The following is a 25408-nucleotide window of genomic DNA, read 5'->3' as shown; positions in this document are numbered from 1 at the left end:
ATGAAGTTATCAGTTGTGAGGGTAAGGGTTTGGGTGATATGGGAGGAGAGAAAACATTTGAAGCAGCTGCTATGGAGAGTGAAGTCAGTTAGGAAGGAATAAAAGAAAGGAACTAATAAAAGGGGAAAATAGTGGTTTAAGTTACTAGAAATCACACGCTTTGCCGCCATATAGTCTGGTGTACACACTTATCTGCAATTTGGATGGAAGAAATTAGAGAAGACATCTAAAGTTTATCTGTTTATGATAAAAAAAATGGAAAAGATAGTTAATTCACCAGATGAAAGCATCACGATTTTTTTTATTTTTTGTTTGTTTTTGTTTGTTTTAGCATCGCTATTTTTAAAAAGATCTAAACAGATGAAATTGTGAGGTGAACTAGCAATATCATTTTAATAGACATAAATGTAAAGTCCTGCACATTGAAAAAAATAAAAAATCTGCCCAAAGTATAAGATGAGAGAGATATGATAACAGTAGTTCATAAGAAAAAGCTGTAGACTTTTTAGTCACGAGCTCTGCCAAGAGCGTGACATGATCGACCCAAAGAGTGAATACTATAGGCTTTATTAATAAAGTACAGTGTCCAGAACAAGGTGGTAATTACCTCACTAGACTCTGAGCTGGCCAGATCATATCTGGAGAGTTGTGTCCAAGTCAGGGGCACACATTCGTAAAGGGTCATTAAACTGAAGCAAGCAGAGGAGGACAACTATTGTAGCAACAGAACCAGGAAATTGTACAATATGAGGAGTGATTAAAGAAATTTATCATGTTTAGCCTGAAGATGAAAAGGTTTAGGGGAGATTCAAGAGCTCTTTCAAGCATTTGGAGTGTGGTCATATGTGGAAGCTATTAGACTCATTCTGTGGGGTATGAGAATATAAGACCAAGACCAACCAGTAGAAGTCAAATGAGGACAGATTTCAGCCCAATATAAAGACGGACTTTCAAACTTTTAGAGCTGTCCAAAAATGAATTTTTGTTTGTTATTGTGTTGTTTCAGTCTCATTTGATTCTTTGTGACTCCACTTGGGGTTTTCTTGGCAAAGATACAGGAGTAATTTGCCATTTCCTTCTCCAGATCATTTTACAGATGAGGAAATTGAGGCAAACAGGATGAAGTGACTTGCCTAGGATCACACAGCTAGCAAGTATCTGAGGCCAGATTTGAACTCAGGAAAATGAGTCTTCCTGACTACAGGCCCGTCACTCTACTGTACTACCTAGTTGCCCAGCTTTATGAGCTTCTGAGTTTCTTGTCTCTAGAATATAGGCATGCATAGAACATGGATGGTGTGTGCTAGCAAAACAAAAAGAAGCATCCCCATTTTCCTTTTCCTTAAGGGGAAGGGGAAGAAGAATGAGAATGCTCTCCCAGGGTGTGCAACCAGCCCCCTGTACATGCATGCCAATGGTCTGGAAGTATTCTGGTAGGGGTTGGATATCTACCATCAAGGACATTATAGAGGAGATGCATGTCCTTTCTGGAAAGGGTGGAGTATGACTCCTAGAGTCTCTTCCAACCAAAGGCTACAATTTTCCCCTCTGTCAATCCCCCAGTTAAAGAGAGAGAGAGAGAGAGAGAGAGAGAGAGAGAGAGAGAGAGAGAGAGAGAGAGACAGAGAGAGAGAGAGAGAGAGAGAGAGAGAGAAAGGAAGAAAGAAAACCTTCTAAAAATATACATATTAACCTTGTAAAGCAAAATAAGTTCCCACATTGGCCACATCTGAAAATGTGTGTCCCATTCTGCATCTTGAATCTTTCTGTCAAAGGTGAGCAGTGCAATTCATCATTTGTCCTCTGGAATCAAGGGTAATTGTGGCATAGATCAGAGTTCCTGTATTTCCAAGTCATTTGTCTTTACAACCTTGTTGTTATGCTATCAATTGTTCTCCTACTTTTGCTCATTTGACTCTCCATCATTCTTTTCATAATTTATTATATATTACTATTATTATATACAATAGTATATATTATATTAATATGTCAGAATTTGTTCATTCAGTCCCAAGCAGCTTACATACTTTTTAAATTTTTCTTCACATTAATCATGTTGCAAAGAAGAATTAGAACCAATGGGAGAAACCACAAGAAATAAGAAACAAAACAAAACAAAACAAAACAACAACAAAAAGAGAGCAAATAGTATGCTTTGATCTGCACTCAGACTCTATAGTTCTTTCTCTGGATGTGGACAGCATTTTCCATCATGAGTCTTTTGGAGCTGTCTTGGATCCTTGCATTGCTGAGAAGAACTAAGTCTTTCAAAGTCAGTCATCGCACAATGTGGCTGTTACCATGCACAATGTTCTCCTGGTTCTGCTCACTTCAAGTCTTTCCAGGTTTTTCTGAAGTCTGCCTAAAGAGCTTACATCCTTATAGGAAAAGCAACACATGAAAGGCTATGGAAAGGGGACAGGGACTGGGGATGGGATGGGTGGGAAGAAATATAATGAGAAAGTCTTGGGGAGGTCTGGGCCCTGGGAAGATAAGACAAAAGCTGATCTAGGCAATTGGAAGGACCCTGAGGGTGGAGCCCAGGTAATGACAGGTAGGGATAAGGTGGAAGAATCATACCAGGTCCAAAGGGATCTCTAGAATGAACTCAAGGTAGGGGGATTGAATACAAAATTGAGTTACATGACAGAAAGGAGACAAAATCAAAAAGCTGCATCATTATGTTTGGGACAGCCATGGACCTGGTCGCAACAGCTAAGAATACAAGTTTGAAAGATAGTTGATTTTCCCTTATACATCCCTCATATGTGAAAGCTTTATTACTTTGACCCATTCATTTTAATTTTCTGAATTTCAGGGCCCTTGTATGCAAGATGGGAAAAAATAATACTTGCTTTGCCTGGCTTGTGATATTGTGAGGATCAAAGGATAGCATACACATGAGGAGTACAGGAAACCAGAAGGTGCTGGGCAGATGCTACATTTATTTTTATTGTTGTTACTAAATAATTAATTTGACTTCCAAGTGGAACATAATTATTTAATTAGAGATCCTACTAGCACTACTTGAATGGGAAGCAGGCAATGCCTCAGGAATATTTTTTCATTTCTTTTAAGGGGCTACAGAAGAGGCCCCAAGCAAGGTATTCGGTTCCATATCCATGTCCACGATTCTATCAAACAATGCTGCTACCACCAAAGTGGAGCAACCTGCACCCTGGGCTGCCTACTTGTAACAATTTTGTTTTCCCCTGGCCTGTGTGCAAACAGAGACAGCTTACTGGAGTAGGCTGAGCACATTGAGGGCATAGAATCACAAAGATCTGATTTCTAATCTCACCTCAGAGACTTACTAGTTAATTGGGTAACTGTGGGCAAGTCACTTAACCATGCTAAGTCTCATCAATAAAAAAAATAGGTTTGGATTAAATGACTTCTTTTATCCCTTCTAGCTATGAGCCTATAATCTTTCAGTCCCTCTGTCAAAATCATGAACATGGACTTTGGGTTTGCAGCACATTCTCTCACCAAATGCCCAGAGTTAAGAAGGAAGAAAGGGAGGAAGGAAGAAAGGAAGGAAGGAAAAGAGGGAGGGAGAGAGGGAGGGAGAGAGAGAGGGAGGAAGGAAGGAAGGGAGGGAGAAAGGGAGAGAGGGAGGGAGGAAGGGAGGGAGGGAGAAAGGAAGGGAAGAGGGGAAGGAGGGAAGAAGGGAATGAGGGAGGGAAGAAGGGAGGGAGGAAGAGAAGAAGGGAGGGAAGGAGGAGGGGAGGAAGGAAGGAAGAGAGGAAGGGAAGAAGGAAGGGAGGGAGGGAAGAAGGGAGGGAGGGAAGAAAGAGGAAGGAAAAGAGCAAAGAAGGAAGGAAGGACATAAGTATTTATTATGCATATACTGTATGTAAGGCATTGTGCTAAGTGCATTACAAATATCTCATTTGATTACACACATATGTACATATACAAATATATTGTTTACAATATAAATATATATATATATATAAAATCACACACCATATATACATATACATGTGTATGTATTTATGTGTTTTATATACACGCACATAACAGCCGTCCCGCATTACAGAGTGTAGTATACAGTGGAAACACTGGTTACTTCCAACAAAAAGTAAATGAGCTTTGTCTCTATGTGGTTGGTCTGGCAAGAGTGAATAAAGCTTTTCTTAGTAAATTCCAGAGGACAGGAACTATGTCTTCTTCCTGACCCGAAGTTCCTAACACAGTGCTCTGCAGATGATAGAAATGGGATACATATTTGCTAAGTGAATGCATGATTAAAACAGTTCAGCTGTCCCATTGTGTTTAACCTCCCAGCCAGGCCTGCCCTTGCCCATCTGTGTTTGAAGCAAGAGGAAATCTGAACAGAGGCCTTGGTTTAGCTAAGGGCATGGTGGTATCCTAGGCATCAGGGGGATATATTGAGAAATGTATTGGATTTGGCATCAGAAGACTCAGGTCCAAGGCCTTACTGTGCTACTTATGTGACCTCAGGGAAATCACCACCTCTCTGGCCCTCAACGTCCTTACCTGTAAAATAAGGGCATAAGCCTCTGACCTTTTAGCTCTAAATCTCTTGGCTTTAAGGATAAAGGAAGAAATGTTACATAGAAGAGCCCTTTCCTGAGTTTCCACTACTTTCTCTGTGTGTCCCTTTCTTTGTGTCTCGGCACAGTGCCTGGCACAGAGGAAAGTGATCAATAAATGGAATTTAGACAAAGCACAAACAAGGCCCCACTACCTTGCTTAAGCCTGTTCAGAGCTCCCCCCGCCCCAAATGATGGCCCTGTAACCATGCCAATGACAAGATACATTAATGAGTAAGCTAACGATCTATCCATTAAAATTCTACAGGGAAAAAAAAAGTTGAGCCTCTAATGAGCTGACAGGTTATAACCAGCCAATTAAACCAAAATCTTGGAAGATAAGATGAACCGCCTTCAAATATCTGTTTAATTTTGTGATGGTGAAGAGTTCATTTATTAAAGGAAGGGTGGACCCTTCAAGAACATGATGATCCAAAGCCTTCATGCCTTGGAATGCCTTGAAAGTCTCTTATCTGGGGAACTCAGAAGACAACAGGCAGTTAGTTCATTTCTGTCCTAACGGACACTGCAAGTAAGGCAGTTTCCGGAGAAGGCTAATTATCACCCAGTGGTAGTCTGATTGATGGCCCGTTTTCTAACACAATTCTGTATGTAAGTAGGTATTTGCATATGTAAGGTTTTGTAATAGCCTCAGAAGGACGATAAGACTGAAAAAAGTCTTAAAATGAAGGCTTTTTTAACAACATAAAGAAAGTTTCTCAAAAACAGAGAAAAAAGACAATATTTCTCAAAACTTTCTGAGTTGTTGCTGACAGTTACTTGTCAGGTAAAGTTCCTTTTGAGAATGGAACTTGGCAGGCAAAGATCATATATTTCCTGGTGCCTGGCACAGAATCCTAAGTGGGCAGTAAATGAGACATACTTTCCTAGACCCTCTGCTCTATAACTTGGCATCAACTTAGGTGACTGGAGAAGTGATATTCATGTTTTGGGAGTTCTAAGGCATGCTGAAAGCAAATAACTTTCAGAGCCAACATCAGGAAAAAACTCTAAGATAGGATCAGTCAATACCGGAGTGTTTCATGATTTAATAATTCCCACTGGGCTACATCTCTAGTTCCTTTCATCAGTTATACTAAGCAGATGGTTATCAACTTTTTCCTTAGTTCAGGGCTCTGGAGACCCACCAAAAGGAAGGAAGGGAGGAAATAAGCATTTGTTAAGTGCCTACTATGTGCCAGGCATATGCCAAACTCTTTCCAAATATTATCTCATTTGATTCTCACAACAACCCGGTGATATAGGTACTATTATTATTTTTTTAAAGAGACGAAATGTTTATTTTACAGTCATGTTCTGCTAGCGGAAAACATGGCCAATATTTCAGTACCTCTTTCTTTTTAAAAAGTAATTCATTTATTTTTAGTTTTCAATATTCACTTCGATAAGTTTTAAATTTTCTCCCTCTCCCTCCCCCGTCCCTCCCCAAGATGGCATGCAATCTGATATGGGCTCTACACATACATTCCTATTAAACGTATGTTCACATTAGTCATATTGCATAGAAGAATTATAATAATGAATGGGAGAAAATATAGGTACTATTATTACCCTCAGTTTACAGTTGAGGAAATTGAGGTAGGCACAAGTTAAACATTTTGCCCAGGGTCACACAACCACTAAGTGTCTGAGGATGGATTTGAACTCTGGTCTTCCTAACTCAGTATACAATGATCTACACACTGTACCACCCAGCAAAATGCTACAAAGTCAAATCAACTCAATAACTATTTATTAAGCACTAGCATGTGCTAGGTAGGGCAGCTAGGTGGTGCAGTAGATAGTGCTGGGCCTGGAGTCAGGAAGACCTGAGTTCAGATCCAACCTCAGGCATGTACTAAGTGTGTGACTCTATGCAAATCACTTAATCCTGTTTGCCTCGGTTTCCTCATCTGTAAAATGAGAAAGAGAAGTAAATGGCAAAGCACTCCAGTATCTTTGCCAAGAAAACCCCAAATGCGGTCATGAAGAATCAGATACAACTGAAACGACTGAACAATATGTCAGGTACTGTGCTGAATCATCATGGATGCAAAGGGAAAAAGAAAAAGAACAAAGCCCCCTAAAAATCCCTGCCCTCAAAGAGCTTACATTCTAATGGAGGGAAACAACATCAAAACAACCACTTACAGTCACAATCTATACAGGAAAAAGTGATGATAATCATATGGGGAAGGTACTAACATTAAGAAGGTCTGGGAAAGGTTGCAGAAAGGACTTTAGCTGAGACTCAAAAGAAGCCAGAGAAGCTAGAAAGGGAGGAAGGGGGTGTGTGTGTGTGTGTGTGTGTGTGTGAAACAGCCAGGAGGTCAGAATCACTGTAACCCTGAATACTGGCTAGGGAAGTAAGCCACAAGGAGATTAGAAAGAAAGGAAGAGGCCAGGTTACCAAGGTCTCCAAAAACCAAATGGACAATTTTATGTTTCATCTTGGAGGTCATAGAGAGCTGCTGGAATTTACTGAGTAGAAGGGTAGAATGGGGTCAGACTTATGCCTTAGGGAGATCAGTTTGACAGCTGAGTGGAGGCTTGAATAAGAAGAAGAAAGAAGGAAAACCATAGTCCAAAACCATAAAAAATCCTTAAATTTATAAGTAACAATCTGATTGTTAATCAAGACCATCAGATCAAAGATTTAGAGATGGCAAGGACCTTTAAAATAATTTGGCCCAACTCCCTCATTTTATATTTGGAGAAACTGAGGCCTCGCAGGATTAAATGACTTTCCCATAAGTGGCAGAGTCAGAATTTGAACCTAGGTCTTCTGACCCCAAATTAGTGATATTTCCACTGCACCAAACTTTCCTCCCAGATCAGAAAGTTTTTGTTTTGTTTTATTTGCTTTTGAAAATAGCACATCTAGAACTGGCTGGAAGGAACATATATATGTGTGTATGTATATGTGTATATATCCATGTGTGTGTATATATGTATGTGTGTATGCATACATATAAGTACAAATGTGTGTGTACATATATATTACGTGTCTACGTGCAGATAGTATTGTTCTCCATACTTAAATTTGTCCAGAGGATACTCTGTCGGGATTTAGTGTTGGCATGACATCACTTTGCTGGATAGAAACCATACTAATCAGACCATTTAAATTACAGATGAATTCATCGCTGGTCTAGGGACTCCGGAGGGGAAGGATAAAGTCCTTGGTATTTAGAGCAAGATGAAATCCTGGAGAGCATCTTGTCCAACTTTGCTTTTATACAAATGGGAAAATAGAGGCAAAGAGAGGAAAAGGGACTTGCTCAAGTTGGCACAAGCAGCCTGGCATCATAGCCATAGCTGAGATTCTCACTCAGGTTCTTTGTTTCAAGTCTCGTGCTTTGTCTATTACACCATGCTCTCTTCCTAAGGCCGGGTACTATTTTCTCCCTTTCATTTCTAATTTCTTAGTCTGATCAGTGCTTATGGAGACATGTGTAAGGCAGTTTGGTAAAGAATATGTATATATATGTATATATGTATACATATATATACATACATAATATATATGTGTGTATATATATATATATATATATGCATGTATGTATGTATACATATATACCTCTTTAAAAGCACATATAGCATCAGAGGCAGAATTCAAACTCAGGTCTTCCTGAGGGCAGGGTACTTGGGTTTGAATTCTGCCTCTAATGCGGTTTATACAACTAAATTCAAATGACAATTCTCTGCCATATAGAAGCAAATCAAAGATGGCAGAGTGGACCTCATTGAGAGGACTTTGGGGAGACTTTGGGTGAGATTCACATAGTGAGAGTTAAGTTGTGATCTGCGTCATCGGTGGGATCTCCTGAATTGATGAGATCGCCAATCCATTGGGTATTTGGGCTTTTAACTTAACACTCTGAAACTTAGCTTCTCCATCTGTATGTGAATAAAGTGCTTTAGAAATCTTTCAGTGCTAAATCAATGCGAGTTGTATTATTATGGCGGAGAGGCAGCCCAGTGTAGTATAGTGGACAGAGGGATAGCACTGGAGTCAGTACGATGTGGGTTCAAGTCCAATGGCTGAGACACTGTGGGTTATGAGCCCATAGACAAATTACTTAACTTCTCAGCTGTCTATTCATTTCCTAGATTCCCTAGATTCTCCAAGACTCCCTAAGATTAGAAGTTACAGACAGCTTCTATATTGATTTTTTCAAAGCTGTGGAATACTGCAATGAATGAATGAAGTATTTATTAATATTTATTAAGCATTTGCTATGTTCTTAATATAGGGAGCTTCTACATTACGAGTTTCTTATACCTCTGGAACCACTGAAATGAATGAATGAACAAATGAATGAATGAAGGGTTTATTAAGCACTTATTATGTGCAAAGCACTATACTAAGTGCTAGGGATACACATAGAAAATTAAGCCAGTCCCTGCCTTCAGGGAGCTAATATTTCTAATGGGAAAGATGAGACATATGGAAGGTTTCAGCTGCAAGTCATATGGAAAAGTCCCATGCTCCTTATTAGGGTATAGAGGCAAAGCAGATGGCAAAGTCCTTTCTCTAATGGCATTTCCACTGAAAGTCAATTCAGTTTCTAGTGTTGAACCACGATAGTGCCAAGGACTTTAGTAGTGAGAGCTTTCTTTTCTGGGTCTTCAGGAGTGAAGGCTGTAGCACCTTCAGGAGCATCCTCTCCACTGGAGCTGCTTCCGAGGATGATGACTGAGCAAGAAGCAATGCTGTTCCCAAAGTTACTGGACCCAGATTAAAAATCTATTATAACTACATCTGTGTGTGTGTATATATATATATATATATATATATATATATATATATATATATATATATATGTATGTATATATATGTATGCATACATTTAATATACATGCAATTATAGTAGGATGTGACCCTCATATTATGTTGCCTCTGTAATTATGTGTCAACTAAAAGCCTAAAATATTTGATGGTAAAAAATATTTTCGAAAAACTGAAATTATAATTCTGAGGACTATTCATCCATTCTTTCAATAAACATTAATAGAGCATCTACCATACCTGCCATACTAAGTTCTATAAGATGAGGCAATTATGAAATATAATTTTTCCCCTAAAAACAGGACAGCAGACATTCCTACTAATTAAAGTGAAAATCCTGCAGTCAGCCCTCAGCATTGCCATCAACTCATTGAATGAACATGAATTTCCACTACCTCAATTTCACCATCTTAAAGAGGAATAAATAATAATAATTCAGCCCTACTGACTGTGGCTAAGTGACAGAAGATTAGCGAAGTGATATTTGTAAGATGTTAGGAGATCTATTCCAAAGAGATTCTTGTTGGTATTATTGAATAAAAATCTATTTTTTGGAAAGAAATTTGTATCCTGAGTGGCAAAAGAATGACTAAGGAAGTGTAGGAGATAGTCTTGAATGCCAAGTGTTGTTTCAAGGGAGATGAATCAAGTATGGGATGAACCACAGAGCATGTTAGGGAAATGAAGCAGCGTCAAGGTGGGGAGGAGAAGCAAGAACAAAATGCTCTGATCACAGCTGTACAGAACACAGTAACCTTCAGACATGTGGGTAGCTAAGGACTTTTTTTTAGTGATGACAAGGGCTGTTTCCATGAGACAACTGTACATCTGAGAAAGTGAGTGATCAGGGAGAAATAGACTTCAAAGGACATTTATCAATTACCTGTGGCTATGTTTTTTCTTCATTTTTTGAAAGTATTTTATTGATGCCTTTAGTCTTTACATCACAATCAATTTGGAAGGAAAAGAGAAACCCTATCATTACCACTACCCAGGACTCCCATGTGAAAAAGAAATACAAATTAGGTAAAAACAACCTAGGCTGTGGTCACATCTGATCCTATTCTACCTTACTCCCCAGTCTCTCTGATAATGGGACCATCTCTGGGACCATCAGTGGTTCCACTATGAAAGGTAAGCTACCCAAGGCAAACTCTGCAGAAGCATTGTCTCTTCTGTCCCTTTTCCATCTCAGTTTTCTCATTTTTAATAAGACACTGCTGATCCTCACTCCTGATTTGGGCCTCACATTCTAACAAACATTGAAGCAAGGTTAGTCTTGCTCATCTGCCTCCCCATGCACCAGCCATGTGCCTATCCTTGGTACCCCTAAATGCCCACAGGGACCTGTAGTCAATTGTCGATTTCTACCTCCAGATTGTTGTGAGGATCAAATTAAATAATACTCTAAAGTGCTTAGTGCCTGGCACATAATAGGTGTTATATAAACGTTTATTCCCTTCCCTAATTTGGTGCCATTCATTACTTCAATAATAATAGTAATAACAATTTGTGACAGTCATACAGCATTTTGAGATTTACATAGTGGTTTATATATGCAACTAGCATCTTTTTTTCCCATGGGGGAAAGAGATGATACAAAAGTTAAGTAAGTCATAGTCCCTACACCTTTTGCCTTTAAGGTCTAGAAAGTAGATAAGACACAAGCACAGATGACTCTAATACACATTATGCGTGTGTTAGCTATGTGAATGCTATGATGCAATGAAAGCTATGGGGAAAATTAAGTGCTATACCTTTCTAACCACCAGGAGAGCTTCTCATTCTGGTTCTATGACCCCAGTAAGGGAAGAAGAGGGAATAGAATGCTTTAGGCGAGGGGCAGGGTGACTCTCCAGGTTATTACTGTCATCCACTCTATTTTCTGAAGCCACTAAAAGTAGCTCATCATTACATGCCACTTCAAGGTTTTCACAGTGCTTTACTCTCCACATTTTATTTGATTCTCACAATAAACCTGATATGTGGGTATTATGGCTATCTCCATAGATGCAGTGGGGGACCTTAGCCTTTTTAAGGTAAGGTCTTTCCCAGGTCTCTCCCATGAGGGGTGGAGAAAATCCTGGATTTTTTGTCGAGCTTGTGGGAGAATTTCTCGCAGTCCTCTATTCCACTGTATCCCCAAGAATTTTACAGTTTGAGCTGGCCCTTGAACCTTTGCGGGGTTGATTTCCCATTCTTTGCTTTTCATATGGTCAATTAATAATGCTAAACTCTCCTCCACCTCCTTTATATTCTTTCCCTGTATCATGATGTCATCTATGTAATGTGTAAGCTGTACACCAGGTAACTTTAATTCATCCAAATGTTCAGCTACAATCCTGTGGCAAATAGTTGGGCTATGAATATATCCTTGCGGCAGGCGTGTAAACGTATACTGTCAGCCTTGCCAAGTAAAAGCAAACTGATTCCATTGCTTGGGGTCTATTGGGATTGTAAAGAAGGCATTGGCCAAATCAATAACTGCATACCAAGTCCCTTCATGTTTTTGTATTCTCTCTATTAAAGTAACCGTGTCTGGAACAGCAGCATACAAGGGAGGAGTCACTTTGTTCAGCTGTCTATAATCTACTGTCATCCTCCATGTCCCATCTGACTTTCGGACTGGCCAGACAGGGTTGTTCCATTGAGTAGTTGTAGGGACTAACACTCCTGCCTCAACACATTCTCTTATAGTGTTGGCAATTTCATCTTGCCCACCTGGCACACGATATTGCCTCAAAGTAATTATTTTAGAAGGTTCAGGCAAAGTGATTGGATCCATCTTGATTTTCCCCACTAAGACTGCATTAATGCCCATTTTCCTCACAGCAAATTGGTATTTCCCTTCGGGTAAATTTAAGGTCATACCCTTCAATATGTCTATTCCAATGATGTATTCGGGAATAGGCACAATAACCACACTATATTCTTTCTTGGGCAACTGTCCAATTTTCATCATTAATTTAACTTGCCTGGCTGATATTTCAGTCCCTCCTAGTCCTGTAATGGTAATAGGAGTTCCATGGCTGAACTTGTCTGGATTTCCATAAATAAGGGTGGCCTCGGCCCCAGTATCTATTAATGCCTCAGTTACCGTACTTGACCCATTTTTCCAATATATGGTCAAGTTAATGTGAGGTCTGCAATCCAGCCTGTGTATTTCCTTAATTTGGACTGGGGCTCGGCCTGTTCCCTAGTATTCCCTTTCATGTGATTCACTTGGGTTTGAAGGTTCAACATCTGTAGTATTTGCAGGAGCAGTTCTTATTTCCCTATCTCTCCTGTTATCAAGTCCTTTATCTCTATACATTCTATATAATTCATTGGTTGGAATTCCATCTATCATTTCAAAACCTACCCCTGCTCTCAATAGAGCAGTAAACATTTCTTTCCTTGTTACTCTCCTTTGGCGCCAAGTTTGCTGGTTATTCACCCTTCTCTCTCGAGGAGATCTATCCCTTCCCCAGTCACCTAAGTCATGTAACTGTAAAATCTTATTTATCACTGTTGTAAGATGGCTCCCTACTTCTCCAAGTAATAAATTCAAAATTAGTTGTTTATAAGCAGGGGGAGCTGTCCTAATTATTAAATTCCTATGAGGCAGTCCCATTGGATCATTGTAATATTTGTCTGCGGTTCCTATCATAATGGCAGTCTTCATTACCTCCTCCTTTAGTCTCATGATACAATCTCTAAGTGAATACCAGGGTCTGTGCTCAGTGGGCCACATAGAATCAGTAGCATATCTCTTATTGCATCCCACAGCGGCTAATGCCAACAGAGTAGTCCTGCTATCATCATCTCCTTGCTGATGATGTTCCCTAAAAGCTTGTTGAACTAGAGGATCATGGCTGATACCTATGAATCTCATGCAGTCTGTCCTATCTACTGATATTCCACTGGCCCCTTGATCACTGAGTCTTACCATCCAAGATATCAATGGTTCTCCTATTCTTTGGCTGAATCTACTCAAAATATCTGTGACCTCTTGCGGTGAGAAATCTTCCTGAATTTCCCTTGTAACTGAATCTTCACCTCGGGTTTCTGTCTTCCTCCTTTGTATGGGTCGAGCCCTTGTCTGATCATTTAACCATCTCCTATTCTCTGTGTGAGGGACATCCTGAACCCCAGTAGTGTTTTGTGCCTCAGCCCCTAACATTGTCTCATTTTCCCCCCACTCACTTCCTCTGCCACCATGGCTAGGACGAAGCAGGCAGTCAGGCTCTTTCTGGGCTGGGTTGAAATGCACTCTGGGCTTTTTTGGTCTCCTGTTGCTCTTAGCCACATTAATAGAAAAGTTCTCATTTGAGTCAGTTTGGTCTCCTGCTATCTGAGATTCCCCTTCTTGCTGTGGGGTAGGAGTGCCCCCATGTCTTTCACTTAATCTCAATCTTTTGTATACTAGCCGGTAGGCTGATAACACTATCCAGCTTTGCCTAGATAGTGATGCCCCTGACTGAATCCCAACTTCTTGTAAACACTTTTCCAAATCCCTAGGATCTCCTCTCCGTAGCCTTGGTTCCCAGTTTTCACAGGGTCCAGCTTTTTTAGCCAATTCTTTTGCTAGGGAGGAATAAAATGGATCCTCCCATCCTGGGATATTCATCTCTTCCTCTGAAATTGTTCTGCTTCTAAATAGAGATCTTATACCTAGCGATCCCATCCTCGTCGCCAAATGTATTAGGAGGGCAGAGTTTATAATCTCAAAGAGGATCATAAACATGTCTGAAAGGTTCGGAACCGCTGGATATAAGAAACTCTCAAAGTAGAAGGTAGAAGAATCAAAACATATATTTAGGCTCCACAGTAACCAACCCATGAACCAGCAACCCCATTTTGATATATTGATCAAAAGCTTCCAGGCCCAATAAGTACGCCTTGAAAGAGTAACCAGGAGGCTACAGAGAAGCATGATTGCATAAAGCAAAATCATGCTTCCCCCTTTACGGTAAAAAGATTACCCACTGACCTGAAGTCTTTGTTCAGCTTCCTCCCATAGGTCAGCTCTGCTACTGGCAGCTCCTGCTTCGGCTGTGGCTGTGGCTGTGACTGTGACTGTGGCTGTGGCTGTGGCTGTGGCTGCGGCTGTAGCTGTAGCAGCCTCTGGCTCCAACGGGAGCTGCTTTTAACCATCCAGCTTCTGCGGGGGTATAAGGTACGCTGGGGAAAGCACAGGTTCTTTCAATCTGCTTAAGCAAGGTGAAGGGGTTGACTGGGAAAGCACAGGTTCTTTCCATCAGCTTAAGCAAGGGAAGCAAGGTGAAGGGGCCGAGAAGCTTACTCCAGTCCAACATACAAACAGCATTCAGTTCAGGGGAAAAAGCCAAACTAGTCAAGGCCACTTGTTGACTAAGTGCTAAGGAGCCCATTTTTGGTTGCCAACACACCAGCCCAGGATCACATTTCTGCTCAGGGTTCACCCTTCCTTCTTGAACACAACTAATGACATCAGGAAGGTGATATCTTGACTTGCAAGTGACTTGGATTTAAGTGGGGCAGAGCTATGCAAAGTCATCAGTCTCATTCTCTCCTCCAGAGACATCAGAGTCCAGTGGCAAGATGTAGATCAGGATGACTGGAGATAGCCCTAGATGCAGTGGGGGACCTTAGCCTTTTTAAGGTAAGGTCTTTCCCAGGTCTCAGTTTGTCTGAGGCAACACCAATTTAGTGATTTAAGGCTAGGTAAGATTGTTGGGGCTGTTTGTCCTTCATTCCAGAAGAGGACTATGACATCCAGGAGGAAATGCCATGACTTGCAAATGAACTGGATTTAAATGAGGGAGGGCTGTGTAAAGTCATCAGCCACACTTTCTTCTCTAGGGCCATATGGGTTCAGTGGCCAGATATGGATCAGAACAACTGGAGATGGTCCAGGATGCACTGGGGGACCTTGGCCTTTTCAAGCTAAGGTCTTTAATAGCTATCAGTTTGACTGAGGCAGTGCCCATCCAGTGATTAAGTGTTAATAAAAAATGAGGTAAAGAATGGCCCTCAGGGTTTCTGGACAAAACAGAAAGAATTTTTATTTGCATCCATTCTAAGTCAATCAGGGCCCAAACATTGACCAAGTAGGGCTTGGTCTGGGACCAGAGTGATTTGGGGTGAAGGCTGGTCTTTAAGGAAAAAAAAACAAAAAATGTTTCAGAGACCAAAATTTATATTTTCTTTGGGCAGAGCACTAGCAGGCAAGGGTATGATACCCCATATAGAGAGAGAAGAAAGGAAGGAAGGAAGGAAGGAAGGAAGGAAGGAAGGAAGGAAGGAAGGAAGGAAGGAAGGAAGGAAGAAGCCATGTTGCCCAACTGGAAGTTCTTTATTCACAGAGGTTGCTGTTTGTGCTTTGTTCTTGAAGAGGACCATGACATCAGCTCTCTCTCTCGCTTAACTCCAAATCACTTGCATGTCATGGCTAGGTAAGAAATGAGGCAAAAGATGTCCTAGTTTGCTTAGGATTGATCTGGAAGTGGAAGACCCTCAGAGTTTCTGGCCAGAACAGAAAACAATTGCTATTTCCACTCACTCAGACACCAAAACCCAAACAATGAACAAGTGAAGCTTGGGCTGGGACCTATTATTGGCCAATCAGTGAAAGCCAGAGTGATTTGGGTTTAAAGGCATAGTCAAGTAGCTCCATTTGAATCCCAATGGACTTTAACAGAACCTTCCTTTTCCAGAGCTATATTTCAAGAATCACACAGCTTGTAAGTGTCAGAGGTAGGACATGAACCCAAGTCTGTCCTAGCTTACTCAAGCCATCTGTGCACCCTGGCTTACCAGGTTGAGGGAGAACATACACCTAAAGGAAAGGAAGGCATTTGAGGGAAAAAAGGAGTTACAGCCTATGGCCAATAGCCAATAAATATTTATTAAGTACTCACTATGTGCCAGGTTCTGTATTAAGCACTGGGGATACGAAGACAGTTTCTGCCCTCAAGAAGCTCACATTCTAATGGGAGAGACAATGTGGAAAAAGAAGGGGGTGGGTGAGGAAGGAGGGAAAAATAGTAAAATTTTCAAACATATAGTCACCTCCCCCCCAATTTTTTATATTTTTATGTATATCTATCTATGTACAGGATGTCCCTAAAGTCTGGACACAAGAAAAATGCATATTTTGAAATATTTGGAATATTAACAGATCTTAGCCCCCTTGACTTCTTTTTCTGGGGTATGCTGAAAGAAAAGTTGTACTCAACAAAAATCCCAGATGCAACACACTTGATTGAACACATAAAGAGCGAATGTGCTAAAATTGACGGCAATGTGGAGTTATTGCATCAAGTTCATATGAATCTTGAAAAGCGTATCAACCTTTGCATCTCAAATGATGGAAATCATATTGAAGATGTTGTTTCTTAATATTCCAATCAAATAAAATGTTGTTGAAAATTTCATTCATTTCGTTTCTTGAAAATATGCATTCTTGCCCATGAGTCCAGACTTTAGGAACACCCTGTATATTAGCCACCCTGATAGAATAATATAAGCTCTATAAGGGCAAGAACTATTTTATCTTTATATCCCCAGAACTTAGAACAATATCAGACTCCTAGTAGGTGCTTAATAAATGCTTGACGATTGATGGATTCTTTTCATTAATACCGTGTTGAGCTCTGCAGAATGTAAATACTCATGGTTAAAAAGACCAAAGCCCAGAAAGAATCCATGACTCATACTACCATCCTGTTGACTAGAGGGGGGGGATGAGATTAATTTCTTTAGACGCCCTATGGAGAATCCTTCCCAAGGGAACCACCAAATTTCATCAATATTGATATTTGGGGCAGAAATGTTAGAGCAATAGATAAAATAACAAGAGTTCATGAGAGGCAGTTAAGTGTCACAATGGTTAGAGCACCAGACCTGGAGTCAAGAGGACTTGAATTCAAATCTGGTCTCCCAGTCTCACTAGCTATGTGACCCTGGGCAAGTCACTTAACTGCTCATCTCCCTCTCCCCCCCAAAAGAGTATATACAGTCCTAAGAGTCTATGATTAATGTATATATTTCCTTTTTATAGAAAAAACATATATTGTGTTTTTTGATTATTACAATATTCATCCAGAAACTCATATGATAAGCTGGAAATATTATCACAAATCACCAGACTTTTGTTGATACTGTTTTGTTGGACTGACTGGTGCCAGGTATGTGCCAGCAAAGCATTAAACGTAATCAATCTAAAGGGGAAAATTACCCCCCAAAAAACTAACAACGCACATATCAAAGTCTAGACATTGAGGTTCACAATTTTGTGTTCATCAGATTGCTGCCAAACCTGTATTACATAGAAGTAAATCTGCCCCTTCTTCCTGAAGCTGGGGCCTAGCTGGTCTTGAATCAAGTATCTTACGCATGTTAACCACAGAACACATCAAAGGAACAATTAGTCAACATTACAGGACTCCTTCCCACTGACTCAGTGAGCTGAATACCATTCCCTTTCTCACTAACCAGCCACAGAGCTATGGGCAAAGGAGATTTCAGAGTCAAGCATCCAAAAGTCAATGACTAAAGACTACAGTGTCTGAGAACATGTTGTGTTAAAAAGAAGAAAAGAAAAGAAAAAGAAAAGAAAAGAAAAGAAAGCACAACTGTCACCAGTTCTTTGAACTTGATTGCTCTGATAATAACTCTGGATGGCTTTGTGTTCACCTATTAAGTTTGGTTTCTCATTTCCTCACACTCAGAGATTCTAAAGATACTAGATTTAGAGCTGGAAAGTTCTACCCCCTCTCATTTTGCAGATGAGTAAACTAAGGTCAGGGAGGCTTAGCAACTTACCCAAAGTCACACAGGTAATAAAGGACAAGTGTGAAATTTCATTTCAGTTCTACTGAGCCCAGAGCCAATGCTTTTCAAAAGAACATATATTATTATCATTTTTCAGGCATTTTGCTGAGGATTTTATCAATCATTTGACAGTTTGAGATAAGAACAGAGATATATCATTATCTAACACATACCTCTAGTCATTATTCAAAAAAAGTTCATTTTTGAACACTTGTCTGGGATCCTTGGTGTGTAGATATCCATGAACTGATGTGAAAGAGGCTTTAAACAACCCTTCTCCACTAACACCAATAAATTAGGTGGTAAGTAGACAAGCTGAAAGTTGCCTTCAAAGTAGTCATTTAAAATGGCCTGTGAACCTGAAACTTCAGCGAGGTCTTAAGCAAAGAAGTCATTGAGCAGGAAGAAATTAATGGAATTGTAGCCTGAAGAGGAGGGGGAAAGATGTATTTCAGGGTCTGGTTTTACCATAGGCTTTTTCTTCCAAACAATAATGTTGAAGAATTATTCCAGAGCACAGAAATTTTCACCATAATCAAGACATTGTTATTGTTGTTCTGTCATTCAGTCATACCTGACTCTTCATGACCCCACGCATCCAACTTTCCATGGGGTTTTCTTGGCAAAGATGCTGGAGCAGTTTGCTATTTCCTTCTCCACTAATCAAGGCATAGTTTTTATAATGTATGACTAAGGCCATAAAGGAAAAGACCCTCACACGAAAGGGATCCAGTGAAGAAGCTATTTCAGTTGTACTAGGCTTAACAATTTTATACTCTTTGAAGGAATAAACAATCAAATGAGAATCTTGGACAGGATTAATTGAGAGATACAAGGTCAAAAGATTAATGGAGGTATATGAAGCAGACAAGATAAAGGAGGTATAGAAAGCGATATCACTGAGGCTTAACAGCTGTAGGGGGATAGATTGTTGGGATGTTCTAAGAAAGAGGTAAAATATTAAAAGATTATTATTTATAGTAAGTTCTGTAGTATAGGCTCTTTCATTATTATCTTGAAGAAAGCGAGTTTAACTATAGGAAATCTCATTCCCATGATTCTTTAGAAAAACAACGTCCAACTTACCCAGAGTTCTTTGTAGCAAAGGTAAGCTTTTTGAAACACTGAAACAAAAGTCTAGATTTAGGATCTGTTAGAATCAGAATATTGTTTCTATACTAAGCTGTGAAAAGAAATACACAGGAAAATAGAATGGAGGCAATCTCCCTTCATGACCTATCCTCCTGGACTAAACCTTTCTTAGAGGCCACAAGTTATATTATGGCAAGTGTGCTGAACCTGGAGTCGTAGGGACTTGGGTTCAAATCCCATTTCTGTTCATTTCCACATGTGTAACCATCTGCAAATCTTCATTTAGAAATCTCATGGGAAATCAGTTTCTTTATCTGTAAAATAAAAGAATTGGATGAGAGAATCTTTAAAGTCCCTCCTGGCACTAATTTATGATGGTATGATCCCTCTTTAGACTAACACCAGCCAATTATAACTTTATTTGGTGGTAGCTCCAAATGGCGGCAGAATCATTCACTGGGGGGCAGGAGGAAGGAGGAAAATTACTGCAAAAGGTAAAAGGGTGCTATCTTTGCGCACCTAAGCTGAGCAGAGACCAGGGAATCCAATAGGTAATAATCCACTTATTAACTGATTCAGCACCTACTAAATGCTGTACGCTTTACCAAGCACCAAGCTCAACCTTAACAGTTAGAATATCATTCTGCCAGGAGAAGAAAAACAAAAGAAATATAAGTCACAGTGTTAGATGTTAAAAAGAAAAGAACAGAAAGTAAACTTGCTTATAGGACCTTTACAAAAAATAGTACTCTAGGTTCTCAGTAAGTACAGATCTAATGCATGTGTGTAGTCCAACATTGCCATAGAGATGCTTTCCTTGAAACTCACCAGCCATGGAGAGCATGGAGCTATAGGTTCTCTCATGTTCTTAAGGAATTTGGGGAAGGAGGAATAAAACAAGTCAAAAGAGTAAAATTCAGGCCTATCTTCTACCTTGACACCTCATGGACCTTACAGAGTTGAGGATTTATGCTAATTTGCCCCTCTTTCTGTCCCCAAACTCCTGATGGGTAATCCCAGAGTATTCACAGTTCCATGATGGCACTGGCTGGTTGATATCTGGTAAGTTATCTCCATGGCAACACCAGCCTACATGTGAAATGTGATAAATCTAAGGGGGGATCTAATCTGCTATAAGGGAGAAAAACTCAGAAATATACATAAGGAGAATTTGGGATGGATATAGGAGCTGGGGGTGTGAATCTATACATACACTGCTATCACTGAGAAAACTAATGGAGTATCCATTAAACAACAGGTAAGCACAAAGCAGCAAAAATCACTCAAGACTCATTTGAACCCAATCTTTTTGGTTAAACCAAATCAGTAAGGTCTACATGTGTGGTAGAATAACTGATAGGTGCTACAGTTTAATTTATTTTAGCCAACATTTATTTAGTACCTTTTGTTTGTGGAACAGTGTGTGCTGGGTTCCAGAGGAGATATAAAGCTTAGATAAAACATGAAGTTTAGAATCTAGTAGGAGGCTATGACATACTCTGATAAATATAACACAGAAGAGTAGCTTGTGATCCTATTGGAGAGGTACAAAGCAAACTGCTTTGTGAGGACCGGGTTGGAAAGAGCCATCACCCACCCGAGGCTTATGGAGAAGGTGGCATTTGAATTTGTATTTTAAAAGAAGAGCGGGCATTCAACAGAAAAATAAAAGGAGAAATAGCATTCCAGGCAGAGGAGAAACCATAAGCAAAGGCATGGGAAAGTACAGGGCATGATAGTTTAGGGCAGCCTGGCCAGAGCCTAGAGTTCATTGGAAGTAGTAGTATGTTATAAAGCTAGAAAGATATGATCATGGATGAACTCGAATACATAGCACAAGAGTTTAAACTTACTCAGTAAGAAGTATGATGACCTGGAAATTTTTGAGTAGAGAAGCAACATGATCAAATTTGTTCATAAGTAAGATTAGTCTGTCATTGCTATGAAGGATGACTCAGAAGTAGGGGAACATAGACATTGTAAGAGTTGTTAGTAGGTGATTATAATAGTTCCAGTGTTTGGAAGTAGGAGCCTATACAAGGGTGATTTCAGTAGAAATGGAGAAAAACAAGGAATTGAATTCAATATGAAAGGTGATGGAGACAGAAAAGTCAAAGATAACATCCTAGATTTTGACCAGGAAAGACTGGGTCAATGGAATCCATGGTGGGACCACCATGGGAAAGGATAAATTCAGAAGTGCTCTCAGAGGTCAGTGCATAATAGTTCTAAAGCTAGCAAGAATCTAAGAGGGTATGTATGACAGCTCCCTGCATTTATAGATGAGGATAATGAGTCCCAAGGAGCTTAAATGATTTGCCCCAAATTGCCCTATAGTAAGCATACAAAAGTTTAAGGTAAGAAGCCAGGTTTGAGACATATTGAGTTTGACATATCCAGTTGAGTGGGATATACAGGTGGATATAGGTTTAGAAAATTGGAGATGCAAGTCTGGAGCTTGGAAGAGAAGTCATGGTTGGAGACACAGCTTGGGGAATCATCTGTGTAGAAGGTATAGCTGAAGCCAGTGGAGGCGATGAGATTTCCAAGAGACAGTACATGCAATAAGAAGAGAAGAAGGTCAGGGGTGGAAACTCGGGGAACATCTATTGGAGTATGTGTTAGGAAATGAATAAGGAGAAAAATGTAAAAGAAAAGGAGACAAAAGAGAATGTATAGAGGTGGAAGGAGGACCAGGAGAGGGTAGTGTCTCAGAAGCCAAGGTAGGAGAATGTGTCTGGAAGGATGAGAGAAGTCTACAGTGCAAAGAGGCCAAGTAGGATGAATGATAGGAGGGAAAAAAGATAATGATTAGGAGTTTGCTGATGATTTTTGAGAGAGCAATATCAACCAAGTGGCAAAAGAAGTCAGATACTGTCTTTTAGTGACTTACTATGGGAGTCAGGAGATCTAGTTCCACTATTGTTTTATGGCCTTGGGTAAGTCAACCTCACTGAACCTCAGTTTCTTCATCTACAAAGTGGGGATAATAATACTTAACTCATAGGGGAGGGAGATAAAACTTGCTTAGTCTGGCCAAAGGGGACAGAACCAGAAGTGATGGAAGTCGCAGAGGGGCCATTTAGGATTAGTGTAAAGAAAACATAAAACAAAACACAACAAAACAAAAATCTTCCTAATTTTAAAAGTAGGAAGGAGGTAGCAAGCTGCCACTCATCAGAAGTATTCAAAAGACCACTCCCTTGCCAGGGGTCTTGTGGGACTCAAATAAAATAATGCTGTCAAAGGCAAAATTTGCAAATCTTAAAATACACTAAAAAAAAGTTTGTTGTTGCCATCTTTATTATTAGGATTCCTGTTAATGTATGAATAAGACTTAGTGATCTCTTAAATCCCTTCCAAACTCTCAAATTCTGGAATTCAGATCAAAAGGAATGAGGTCTGGGTTGTTTTTATTATAAATAAATACTTTGGCAGAAAGTTATTGCTAGAATTGGAAGAACCCATGTAATGAAGAAGACATGGTTCTATTGGGTAAGTTGAGCCTTCAGACAGAATGAAGAAGCGCCCAGTGGTGTGTTGTAGGGGAGGGATTCTGCAATGGCTCTGAACCAAGTGACCCATGGAATCTGTACCATCTCTGAGGTCTGTGATTCAACTCTATTGCATTAAGTGAGGTGTAAAAATAAAGCCAGGTGGGAATATTACCATCCATATGACTAACAACAACAACTCTTTGAGTCCTTCCTTAGATGAAAGGCTCCCTGTGAGTACAAAGTACTTTATCTTATTAACATTATCTTATTAATTCTCACAACATCTAAAATGTGTGTAGGAGGCAGGTATTATTATCCCCATTTTGCAGATGGAGAAATTGAGGATCAGGGAGGTTGACTCGCCTACGGTTATAAAACAAGTCAACAGTGGAAATAGATCTCCTGACTGCTATAAACAAACTACTTACTGAAGGATGGATGGTATCATCTACCCTACTCCAGCAGGAGACAATGAGGGCCAGTCACAGCTTTAAGTGTAACAAGTCAAACAGAATTGCAACTCTGATAAGAACATCATAGTGAGAATATTTGGGTTTCAGTTAAAAATAATCATTTTTCTTAAGGAAAAATGCATTCATACATTTTTCCTATATGATAGTTTAGTACTGGATACAAATAAAGAACAACTAAGATAAGTTTGCTGAAGTTATGTCATGACAATTTAGAAAACATTGTAGATGATGAGTCAGAAGACCCCAGGTCTACTACTAACTAGTATTGTTTCCTGGGTTAAGTCACTTCCCCCTGTGGGCACCTGCTTCCTTATCTGTAAGATGAGGGGGTTGATTTAAGGATTTCTAAGGTTCATTCCATCTCTAAAGCCACAATCTTATGACCTTTTGAAAAATTAAAGAATAGTAAACTAGAAGAATGAGAACCTACTAATGTATTAGGTGAAAATTCAGAAAAATTAGAATTCACTCCCAAATATTCAGGGCCTGTTACTTCTATCTTCAGGCAGTAGCACTGACAGATTTAATCACTCCAGGACATTGTGTTCTACAGAAATCAGCTGGATTGTAGTTTTAAAAAAGAGAGAGAACTACAATAAAAGAAACACAAAATTGGTCTATCCGCACCCTCTGTTTTGCCCTTCTGACACATGGATGTTAGCCAAAACAACAAAACTCATAGTCAGAAGAGCTTGAAAAGACTAGGAGCAAAAATGTAAAGTATGAAGGTGGTTGTTATTTGGGAGGAGCTGGCATTTTCCAGATTGCCTTTGGCATGCAAATTTCCCCCAAGCAAAGGCAGAGTGTAGCAGAGAATGTATGGTATACCCAGTAGCTCCACTTTTGACAAACTGAAGTCATTCACCCTTGAAGTATTTTTGAGCATGTTACACGTCCCCTCCGGGGACAAAGTAGTCAGGCAACAACCTCAAGCAATGTGGTGCAGTAGAAAGAGCACTGAATTTGTAGTCATTTAGTGGTTCACTACCTACTACTTAGACTCTTCTCCAATAGGTGGGATGGATTCTGTGGCTTCTTCTAATAATAATCTCTATGGCCTGTTGCTCCCACCAAGAAATTTCCTTGGGAACATCAGAATGTGACTCATATCTCTTGAAGGATCCTCTACCTGGTATTCCCCTGGCTAGGAAACCTAGAACAAGATTATTAATGGTATGCAAAGAAACTATATCTAGGCCCCTTTATCAAAGTCTTAATCAGTGTGCTGTTTCTCTTTCAGCCAGACACTCAGGCACAATTCTAACAAAATCACTACCTTGTGCTCCCAAGAACATGAACAGAGAAGCTGGTACAGGACCAAATTCTCAGCATTCCTGTACTTTCCTTCCTTAGCCACTGGAGGATGGATATGGATCCAGCAGCTTATCTTGTCACTCTTTCTTTTCTGGTATTCCAGTTTCTCAATATGGTACCAGTAGCCTATATGTTCTGGTTGCTCTGATCTGTGCCCAGCCTCCACTCTCAGTGTGCCTCAACTTCTAAAAGGACTTTCTATCTTCTTCTGGTTGTTTCAAGTCATCCTTCTTGTGACAGGTGTGACAGCTAATGCTTTGCTCCTCCCACGCGGTCCCCAACCCAGAAAACCCAGAAATGGACTCCCACTTCTTCAAGTCTGCTATCTCCTAAAAACCGCTACTCAGTGAATTTCAGGTACATGCATCTTTAGACTCTCAAGTCTCAACCAGTAGAATTGATCAGAGACTTCCTGATCCAACTCCCAAGTGGGGTCACGAAGAGTGAGACATGACTGCAACAACTTCACAACAAAATCCTTCAAGATCTAAATGAAATGACACCTTCACCATGAAGACCACCAAAAGTGATGTCTTCTTCTTCTGGTCTTCAACTAACCTTCTTTGTAGCTTTCATGCCTTTATCATCTTCAAAAGTATATATTTTTTTCTTGCTTCCCTGTTTGTCTACCCTTCAGGCAAAGGGCTATGTGTAAAGTAGCAAAATACAGCAGAATAAGGGTTGGTTCTGGAGTCAGAGGATGTGCATTCAAATCCTGATTCTGTAAGATCCTATGTACCAATATGACTTTGAGCAAGTCACACAAGTTCTCTCTGGGCCTCAGGTACCTTTCAGTTCTACAGCTGTGATTCTGTTATCCTAGGTATTCCTGGGTCATTTTGACAAGAATCTCTCTCCACAAAACTGCTATGGTTTTTCTCTGAG

This window comes from Trichosurus vulpecula, chromosome 1, assembly GCF_011100635.1.
Source record: "Trichosurus vulpecula isolate mTriVul1 chromosome 1, mTriVul1.pri, whole genome shotgun sequence".
Taxonomy (NCBI): domain Eukaryota; kingdom Metazoa; phylum Chordata; class Mammalia; order Diprotodontia; family Phalangeridae; genus Trichosurus; species Trichosurus vulpecula.
This window is presented reverse-complemented; position numbering follows the sequence as displayed.